This window comes from Quercus lobata, chromosome 4 (genome assembly GCF_001633185.2).
Source record: "Quercus lobata isolate SW786 chromosome 4, ValleyOak3.0 Primary Assembly, whole genome shotgun sequence".
NCBI lineage: Eukaryota > Viridiplantae > Streptophyta > Magnoliopsida > Fagales > Fagaceae > Quercus > Quercus lobata.
Genome location: NC_044907.1, coordinates 16,361,920 through 16,372,532, shown reverse-complemented (window position 1 = coordinate 16,372,532; position 10,613 = coordinate 16,361,920).

Here is a 10,613-nt window from a genome sequence, read left to right as displayed (position 1 = left end):
TTCAGCATGTCTCACACGCTTAAGTCTGATTAAGAGACATGGTTGCCGATGGTTGGCTTGAAGACTTAAGACAAGTTCATCAATTGAGCTATTCCATAAGTGTGGGCTGGAACCCACGTGTGCCACACACCCAACATCTTTTTTATTGTTAAATTTTGATAGATGCAACAAAAACAACAAAAAAAAAAAAAAAAAAGATTATTCGAACCATAGCTCTCATAAAAATTAGCTAACAATACTATTAAATTACAAGACTCTTAAGGTCTATTTGAATACTGTTTATTACTAAAAATTTAAAATACTGTAGCAAAATAATTTTTTAAATGTGTGAATAGTACCGTGGGATCCAGTTTTAAAAAAAAATACTTGCAGGTCTCGTAAATAGTTCATAGGAGCCACAAAAAACGCTGGACGCGCAAAAACGCTGAATGTGGCCGCTGTCCAACCATACACTTAGTATCTGTTTGGATACGAATGAAAACTCATGCGTCTGCGTTTTTGCCTTTTTCTTTTTTTTTTTACTAGCGCCTCTTGCACTATTCATGGGACATAAATAGTGCATTAAGACAAATGTACAATGTTTGGGGAAGTGAACAGTAACCTAAAAATTAATTTTTTTATTGTCAATGATATTCCACATGACCACATATTCATTGTCAATGATATTCCAATGAATCCAATCCATCCTATTCCTATGAAGAAATTTCTACGTAGTAGGGAAAAAAAAATGATGCTTCAATTATAAAGCAATTATCATTTTGATTATTTTTTTTAATAAGAATAGATTTTCATATTTGAGTTTACTTAACGTGAGTTTTTTTTTTTTTTTTTTTTTAATACTAAGTATTTTAACACATACCCGGAGAGTAGAAAATGTCTTATGAAAGCTGACAGTCTTAAAATACTTAACGAGCTAGATAGGCCATTTAGGACTTTCCAATTATAAAGCAATTATCACTTAGTTTAGGTTTTGAATAAAAAAAAATGCATTAACTTTTCTAAGAGAGGTCCAATTTTTTGAAAACATAACCCCGTTACTTCTTCCAAAAAAAAAAAAAACTAATGCTAAACAAATGCTAAACACATTTATTATTTTTCTCTCCCCTTATAAAAAAAAAAAAAAATTAAAAAAAAAAACACTAATGGCTTAGACTTTAAGCATGCTTAGTATAAAGAATTTGATTGAATCCTTAATTAATTGCACTATAAGGATTTTTTTTTTTTTTAGTTACAAAGTGAAATAAGGGATTTGAATTCTAAATATTTTTAGTGAAAATAACAAAAAATTCTATATAAGAGGTGAATTTTATTTTCATAGCATAGTGACTCAAAACGACGTGATGTTCAAAAAATAAGAAAACTTATGTGTGAATTTTTTTTTTGGGAGATATTGCAGGGTCTAAAGTTGTCAAGTTTGTCAAGATTTTTCCTTCTCAAAAAAAGTTTGCCAAGGTTTTCCAAAAGCAGCTTTTGATTTTGTCTTTATATTTCATTGGCTAGGTAAGTTTTTGCAAAGATTTTCCGAAAACCTAACAACCATTATGTTTGTAATTTAGTGAATGTGCTTTTGCCTTTTGATCAAGTAATTAATCTCGAATCTCCACTTGGAAGGGGAGATTTCAAAGTATAGTTACTTAAAAGACTCTGCAAAGTCTAAAGTTGATAGTGCAAGACCGCTAGTCAAGTATGCTAAGATTTTCCAAAGGTAACTTTTGATTCTGCCTTTTTGTTTCATCGGTTAGGTAAGTTTTGCAAAGATTTTCCAAAAACCTAACAAACATTATATTATTATTTTAGTAAATGTGCTTTTGCCTTTTGATTGTGCCTTTTCTTCATACTTTGCAATTTTATGTGAAATAATTTAGGAAAAATACTCATACACCCCCCTAAACTTTGAACTAGTGGTCAAGACACCCCCTAAACTTTTTTATTGGTCAATTTACTCTCTAATCTATATACACTTGCCAAATCATTACTCTAGTTAGTTTCACATTAAAACACTAATGGCCTGTTTGGAAGTTTAGAGAGGGAGGAGAGTAGAGGGGAGTAGAGGGGAATGGTTCCCCTCCACCTTGTTTGAATGTTTTAAAAATTAGGATGGAGAGGAGAGGAAATGATTAAAATAGACAAATTTATCCCTATTTAAAAATGGACTTGCAACATTGGTCTATTATTAATTTAGAAAGGGTAAATTGAGAAATTTATCTAGTCAATAATTTATTTACTCTACTCTCCCTCCAAATCTCTCCAATTTGGGGGAATTAAAAATGAGGGGTTTGAGGTGGTTGAAACCCCTCCAAACCCCTCCAAACTCCTCCCCCTCCTTCCTTAAAAAACTTCCAAACAAGGTAATTGAATTACTCTCCCTCCCTCTATTCTACTTTCCCTCCTTTTTTAAACTTCCGAACAAGCCATAAAGGAATATGAGCATGTGAGAAGCACATGACCTTTAAAAACTAACTAAATCACTATTTACACGATAAAAAGAAGAGAGAAAAGAAACTGACCGACAAATAAGAGAGAGAAAGGTAGTAAATATTGAGCGGGCTAGCTAATTGTACCATGGTTGTGTTCAAGGGAAATTATTTTTGCTGGTTGCTTTTTGAATGATTGGTTGAAGTTGAAACCCAAGAGTGAATCTTTTCTTCTTCTTTTTTTCTTTTTCATTTTCTATTTTTGGGATGAACTCATGCTTGAAAAATCTTTTTATTTTTATTGAACACTATCTAATCGAGCATTCCCATCCATCCGGGGAGCTAAAAATGCAAAATAGCTCTCATTGTTTACAAAAAATGTACAAAACACATTCCACATTTCACATTCGGGAATGGAAAAATTTTACTTCCTACTACAGTTTGATCTACAGCAAGATGTGTGGGTTAAGATTGGGTTGAGATCATTTTTTTTTTTTTTTGGCACTCATATTAGCATAGGAAAACTAGTATCCTGTACAAAGATATACAGATTAAAAAAGAAGAAGATAAACGACTAATAGGTCGTACAGTAGCTTTTTCAGAAACTTTTGGGGAATGTGGTCTGTCTGATAATTTTTATTAGGATAAATTCCAGAAAACACCCCTAAGGTTTGGATTAATTACAGTTAGGTCAAAGATATTTAAAAAATGACCAATTTGGTCCTTAAAAGACAAAAAAACCCTTATACTGTTATTACCATTTTTATTTCCTCCGTTACTTTTTTTTTTCTCAATCCTGTCTGTCTCTCTGTTTCCTCTCTTCTTCCTCATACCTCTCTTTCTCCCTCTCATCCTCTCTCTCTCTCCAAGCCGATCCACTCTCCTCCCTCTCAAGCCTCTGTTTCTCTCATCCATGCCTCTTTTCTTCATAGTGGTGCGTGGGTTTGGTGGCTGTGAGTTGTGGTTTAGGTGGTTTTTACGGTGGTGGTGCGTTTTCTAGTGGTTGGTTTTGGTTTGTCAATGATTTTTTTGGTGGGCTCTGATGTGGTTAGTTTGTGGGTTTTTTTTTTCTTTGGGTCTTATGGCCGGCGGTGGTGGTGGGATCTAATGTTTGTGTGGCTTGTTTTGGGGTTTTTTTTCTTTCTTTGGGTTTTCTGGCCGGCGGTGGTTTTCAGTGGTGGTGGTGGTGGTTTCCGGTATGGGGTGGATTTGCAGTGGAGGATGCTATGGTTTTTTGGATTTGCAGTGGAGGATACTAAAGGTTTTTTGGATTTGGGTCTTGATGTTATGGTTTGGATAGGTTTTATGGCTGGTGGTGGTAGTAGCAGATCTGAGGTTAGAGAGGGAGAGTGGGGTTTTGGCTGTGGGAATCAAAGGAACCACCAAGAGGGAGAGTGGGAGAGCAGGTCTGTGAGGAAGAAAGACAAGAAAAGAAAAGTGTAACGGAGGGTTAAGAGGGATAACGGTGTAAGGGTTTTTTGGTCTTTTAAGGACCAAATTGGTCATTTTCAAAATATCTTGGACCTAACTGTAATTAACCCAAACCTCAGGGGTGTTTTCTGGAATTTACCCTTTTTATTAATCTAACCGTGTAATAAATGCCTAGACAGTGACCAATGATCCACATGGATTGCTGTAGTTTTTCCTGAATTCTCACATGCCACACTACAAATTATCCCCTTAACAATAAAGATTTGGAAAAGTATTGTGTCTGTACTCGATAAATTAATTTATATTGAAACATCAATTGACCATACACCTCTATGATCATTATGTATCTTGAAGATTAATTATGGATTAATACCATAAATAAACCAATGGTTTTTATTTAAATAAAGTTTTATTTCATGTTGTAAAATTGTAAATTGGGCGTGTCTTAAGTTTATTGAAATAGTTGGAGCACTTGCATTGGTCCAAGCAAAATGATCAAAAATGTAGAATTTCAGCTAATCAATCTTAAAAATTATTCACATCAATCTATTTAAAGTTATGCATATATAATCCATTTTTATTCTTCTTTTTTTTCTTTTTCTTTTTCTTTTTTTTTTCTTTTTTTTTGCTTTTTTCGAGAACAAAGGAAAAAATAGATAGTAATTGTGATATACGAGATAAGAGAGAAACAATCAAAAAAATTTTAAAAATTAATATTTTAATAAAATAAAAAATGTAATAGATACTATTATGTGAATTTTTTTTTTTTAAAGTGGTCTAAAAATAAACCGAAATTTTTGGGTGGAATATATTTATTTTCCTTTTATGGCCAAGATAAATATTGACTGAATTAAACGATTGCTGGACTTCCCACTTCGTACCCATCGTCGCTATCAAGTATGTGACCCATGTCTCACTAATCACTATGAGACATTAATCTAGTGCATAAAAAACTTTTCTGTCATAGGTGATTTTAGTTTTAGCTTTTTTTAGTCACAGCTTTCCTTTCTGACGTGCTTGATGAGTAATGCAGACATCATTTTTGGCATAATTTTATGCTACAACTTGCCATAATTTTGTGTTGCAACTTGTCATATGGTGAATTGTAATTGGAAAGTGTATGTCAGTAGGCCATGTGAGAACACATTTTTACCAATCACAACTCACCATATGGTGAGTTATGGCACAAAATTGTGCTAAAATTAGTATCCCTATCATTACTCCATGCTTGAGGCGCAAGTCACACATGGCCACATTCATTATTCAATCAATTGTACTCCTATGAAGAAATATCTAACATAGCAGGGGCAAAAAAAAATCTGTGCTCTAATTGATTATTATTATTACCAACGACAATTTTTTTTTTCAAGATTAACAAATTCATAGTGTTTATCCAAAACCCAAATCATTTATATACTATATAATAAAAAATGAGCTTAGAAGCTGTGGTTGCGCCAAGTGGCTACACTAAATTGCAAAAAAAACTTATTAAATTTCTTTTAAAAAAATTAAATTTAGTTAATTGATGGCATACAACTACTATATCTAAGAGAGACCAAATCAATTTGAATAGCAAAAACTAAAATAGTTCATCTATATCTTTTCTAATTTAACGTCTCATGGACTCTCTCTTTTTTTTTTTTTAACTATTTTTTTCCTTCACTTTTTTATTCTTTGGATAAACTCCAAAATACAGTTATATATGATTAAGGTTAATATAGATATAGAATTCTAAATACATAAGGCCTACGTTAATTGATATACTAAAATTGTTCATCCATATATTTTCTAATTTAACATCTCAAAACATATCATGGACTCATTTTTTAAAAACTATTTATTTTTTCCTTCACTTTTTTATTCTTTGGATAAACTCCAAAATTTAATATAGTGTTATGATTAACGTTAATATAGATATAGAGTTCTAAATACAAGAGGCCTTTTAATCTAAAATATTTCAAATTAGGTGTCTGAAATGCAAATTTTTTTATTTTTTATTTTTATATCTACAAAAGAGTTCTAATTAATTGATATACATCCTTTTTATCTAACTTTTCAGATTAGGTGCCTGATCATTTTTTTTTTAATCTAAAATTTTATGTTAGACATTAGTTTAGAATATTTTGCCATTTCCTCTCATTACACAGCACAATTTTTTGTTCATATCAACTTCTTCAATGTAGAGACGTTTTGTTCATATCAACTTCTTCAACGTGAAGTATAAATATATGTGATAAAATTATGATTTTTTACCACCTACCGTACAACTTTTTACTCTATTCTTCTCCCACCTACATAACCTTGTAGAGGTATGTATTTTTATATTTCATCAAATTGAATAGATTTTGTGTATTTTGTTTTGTCTTTTGTTAACCTTATTTCCTTAAGTTTTATCCAATTTATATGTTTATGGTTTGAGAATCAATCATTAAATATGGTTAGAGCTGATTTTATATTATTTTCTATATTGTTTTAAAAAAATTGTTATGAACTTGCATGTAAGATTTTTCTTTTTATAATTCTTCTCTCATGATCTCCCTTATTTTTATTGATATTAAAGTTTTTAGTTAACTACAAAGATAAAGTGGGTTCCAATTTTGTATATCATATATAAATTACACGTTTATGACATAGGTTCCAATGTTACTAGGTTGTTTCCATCCCTTAAATTTGATTTTGAGGACAATCTTCTTTTTAACTTTAATTTGATGGTAAATTGTTGATAACAATTTATTTATTTTGTTTATATTACCTTCAATTTTGATTTAGAGGACAATCTTATTTTTGGGTTATTCATGACTCTTAGATTAGAAGAATCCACTCAATGATATTTTCATAGAAGAAAACACAATAAATAAATTAAAAAAAACAACCCATCTTTTAAGAGTTGGTATACAGTGACATACATACACAAACTGATTTTTTTTTTTTTTTTGATTCTCATGTTAGCATAGGAAAACTAGCATCCTGTACAAAGATATGCAGATTAAAAAAGAAGAAGATAAACGACTAAGTCGTACAAGTGATTGAATTCATACGACATGTTAGTTAACAACTATCTTATAAGTGTTCGAATTATACAAGTCGTTGGTTCTGGGTTTTAGTTAACGTGTTGTCATTTTAGTTAGATTGGTTCATGTTTCATCCCAGGTATGGCAAAGTAGCTTTTTCAGAAACTTTTGGCGATTATGGTCGGTCTCATAATCTTTATTAATCAAACCGTGTAATAGACGCCTAGACGGTGACCCATGATCCTCATGGAATGCTATAGTTTTTCCTGAATTCTCTCACATGCCACACTACTAATTGTACCTTTAACAATTAAAGATTTGGAAAAGTGTACTGTCCATACTCGGTAAGTTAATTTATATTGAAACTTCAATTGACTATACACCTCTATGATCATTATGTGTCCTGAAGATTAATTATGGATTAATTCCATAAATAAACCAATGGTTTTTTATTCACACCTATTCACCTAGTCCATTTAACTTAACTGATAAAGTCTTTATCGGTTGAATAAGAATGATATGAGATTGCCTACACAAAAAACCGATAAATGTCTTGGTCTGATATTAAAAAACTATCATCAAAGAGCAAACGTCATAAGTTGAAATTCTCTATAAAAAATTAAAAAATAATAATAATAAAAAAAAAACAAAAAACTAATCGATTGATTAGATAATAAAGATGCCTCATGGACCTATATATCATGTTACTTTTCTTTTCTTATTTTTTATTTACTTTATTTTTAATATAAAAAATATCACTTTGTTGTGTTACTGTTATTGCACTCGAAACTTCTAATAATTCTCTATGTTCCAATGGAAAATCCTAAAGCAAACATAAGAACTGAATAGAGCTGTCAACCACGAATCTGATTATTAATCTTAGTCAAAAGAAAAACCTGGTTTTGTCTTTGCCAAACAGTTTGTAATTTGTTTTGCACCAATAAACTAAACTACTAAGTCTAGAGCTACACCGTTTGTCTATAATAATATGGAATCGTTATTATCAATGATGCAGCGAACATGCAAATTTAATTTAGTGTCAGTTTGAGAACAACTTATTTAACTAAAACTGAAAACTTTTTGTTGAAAACTGTAGATAAAGGTAAAAGTTAACTGAAATAATACAATAGAACTCATGAATAGCATCAAAAAGTGCAGTGAAATAATACAGTAGAACTCATGAATAGTACCAAAAAGTGCAATGGAACTTATGAATAGTATCGAAAATAAGTTGGTAAAAATAATCAATGCCAAAAGTACACTAGTGACAATTATATGCGGTGAATCCAGTGGTTTTATTATGCTAAGTCAACAAATTAGGAATATGATTTTTTTTTAGAGAGAGTTTCACGAATTCAATCCTAGATCTCTTATTCAAAAATCAGAGACTTTACCAATTTCTTATACAAGAAGAAAATTTTTAAAATTAAAAATTGTAACAGGTGCTATCAATAAACTTCAATAAGCGATAAATGCATTTAGAAAATAATTAATCTACTCATTTTACATGACTTCATCTTGAGGAGTCCTTAAATAGGCCCCTATGTCTATAGTGGTGTTTTAACATGCAAGTTTTTTTCTTAAGTCTGATTGCTCCATTAGGGAGCCCTATAGTGGCGTTTTAAATACCTATAGTGGTGTTTTTTTATGGAACTTGAGCTCATGGAGCTCAAGTTCCATGAAATTTATTTATTTATTTATTTTATTTATTTTTTTAAGTTTGATCGCCCCATACTCAATTTTCTACAAATCAAGTTTTACATTGAAACTTGATTTTGAGAAAATCGAGTTACAAAAGATGGGTATTTTCGAAATTAATTTAAGAAAGGGGGCAGAAGGCTGTATAATTTGTGTGAAAAGGGCATTGGCCCAGATTCCCTTTAATTACTGCATATGTTGTCGTTTTGTACGAAGTTAGTTTTCCTTGTGTATGCCGATATTATAAAATGCAAAAATGCTCTCAATACTGTTTACAAAAATGCACAAAACACATTCCACATTTGGGAATGCAAACAATTTACATCCTACTACAATTTTACCAAATTGTTCATTCAGGCATTTTAACAATTCCTTTGATATTTGAACTTAGAACCTATGCATCCAAAACCCATTTACAAGCATATTGCCTAAATGTGAGTTTTAATTAGCTTAACCGGTAAAGTTTCTAATTGTTAAATAAGAGATCTGAAGTTCAATTTATCATCAGGAGTAGATGCTATAAGTTGAAATTCTCTATTAAAAAAAAAAAAAAAAAGAGCATATTGCCTAAATGCATTCATGCACTCAAACACGTAAATTTCTCCTTAAATTAACAAAAAATAAAATAAAATAAAAATCTAGCTCATAAGGTAAAGACAATAATAAATAGACTGGCCAAGCCTAACTGTGTCTATCCTTTGCAATGGCACATTAACATAAGATTAGGCCCGATCTAAAATGAGCCTAGTCAAGCCGAACTAAATTAGTCCTAAACACACTAACTTTTGTTTAAAATTTGATTAGGTCTGATCCAGAATAAGCCCAGTTCTAATTGGCAATTGATCAAAAGTGATTGGGCCAAACCGAAGTTGAGCTTGAATCAAATGCTTGAACCGAGATCAAGAAAAAGGGGGAAAGACCAATTGGTACATTACAAGTCTACAACATCCCAAATCACATAAAATGAACCAATGCTCAAGTGCACAAAAAGAAAAAAGAGAAAAAAGAGAAAATTTCCCTCAAAATTTATAAAATTGGTTCAAATTACATTTTGAATGGATTAAATAATGACTGAAATTCACTAAAAATGAATTTGAACTACACCTTAAACAGTTGAAAATTCCCCAAAATGATTTGGAATCACACCTTCAATAAATAAAATTCATAAAAATTAATTTCTTATACACTTGAGTTGTTAAAATTCACAAAATAACTTTAAATTACATCTTCAATTGTTGAAATTAAATTCTCCATAATTAACTGAATTACGCTTAAATTTTTAAGATTATCCAAAATTATTTTGATTACTCATTACTCCATTCACATTGTTAAAATTAATTTAGAATTATACAGTAAGTTGTTAAAAATGTTAAAATTCCCTAGGATTAGACCTTAGCCATTTCGAATCCATAACACATACCCATTATTAATTGTTGAAGGGAAAATCACCCTTTGGCTAGCAAGGAAGAGTAAGGTCAAACTTTCAGTACCAGGCTCTTTAGTCAAAGGATGATCGATCCCATCAGTAACAATACGACCTGATTGTTTATCAAAATAAGATGGATTTATAAGTATGAAAAGAACGGTGAAAACCCAAATATAATTCAGAGGGAACACAATAAGAGGATAATATCACAGCAAGCAAGCGACAATGAATGAATATAGAAAACACAAAAAAAAGTGCACATAGCTTCTAGCATTGAAATGTAGAGCTACGCATTTTGTCTGATTCTCTTATGCTTGGTTCAAGGAATATATCAACTTGTTCTAATATGATAGATTGGAATTCTTCTGAATATTTCAGCTCTATGTGATTGTAGCACTCAAATAATCGATCTAGAGAAAACCTCCAATTTATCGTCCTTGTGTCTTGAGCAAAAAAAAAATCATCTTTTATTTTTTCCCTTAGTGTTGTACAAACCACTATTCTTTTTCCTTCAGTCGGTTTCAAAACTGTGTTTTAGTTTGCAGTCTCTCTCTCTCTCATAAAAACCACAAGCACACAATATATTGCTTTATATATAAAGTACCTGCCATCGCCTGACACTTCTAGTATAAT